We start from the raw sequence: 978 nt of genomic DNA, 5'->3' as shown, positions 1-978 counted from the left end.
TATATATATATATGTGTGAATCGATGTGAGGGGGACCACCCAGGGTGTCCCGGTGTCCTACACAAACTAACGGCGCTCGCAGGTATGCGGGAATACGTTGTCTCGTCAGCAGAGCTCGCGCCACTACCGCTCCTTCCGCCTCCTCCGCCTTATCCGTTCGGTTGAAGTCGCCCACGCATCTCGTAAACGCATAGAAGGGTACCTGCGTATCCGCAGGTCATTATGTCGCTATTCCGTGACGTTTAGGATATTAGCTCTGGCTGTAGGTAAATCTTGAGATGGGACAGCTTAGGATAGTTGTAATGCATCTAACTTGTTGTGACGCACCGTATTTCATTGACCTTCTACAGTTTCAAATCTTGAACAGGTTGTAAATTATTTTTTATTGAGCATGCAATCTCAAAGATTAATCATGAGTAGTAGAGAGAAACTTATTATTTTAAGTTCTCTGTACTTAACTCTAACGACATACGATAATTTATCTATCCTCTTTTGCTACACGTAATGAGTCTTTCGGGTTAATTCCCATTACTTTTATGAGCATACAAAAATTGTTAAGTGATTCTTACATACATTTTAAAGTCTTTACAAATTTGTAAGGTTATATATTTAAAAAAATTGTATCAAAAAAATTGTATGTTATAATTAATTACTTAATGCTCCTATTTTAAAGAAAAGAAATGTGCACAGCGAATGAACCAGTCGCGTGTACTACAGATTAAAATAAAATTTCATGTGATATATTTTGAACATCTCTATTGAGTGCAATTTTTTTATGCTGTATTGACGTATGCCTGCGGCATTTATCATTGAAGGCTTTTACTTACGATAATGACAATGCAAATTGACGATAATTAATTTTGTATATACACTAGATAATTGTGTGGAAGATGCAGGTCATCATATTGAATTATTACAGCTGTCATTGCCGCAAGTGACATTTTTTAATTATTTAAAGTATTATATATAATATATATA

This window comes from Atta colombica, unplaced genomic scaffold (genome assembly GCF_001594045.1).
Source record: "Atta colombica isolate Treedump-2 unplaced genomic scaffold, Acol1.0 scaffold14, whole genome shotgun sequence".
NCBI classification, from domain to species: Eukaryota; Metazoa; Arthropoda; class Insecta; order Hymenoptera; family Formicidae; genus Atta; species Atta colombica.
The sequence above is the reverse complement of the archived record's forward strand: the minus strand, read 5'-3'. Positions refer to the sequence as shown.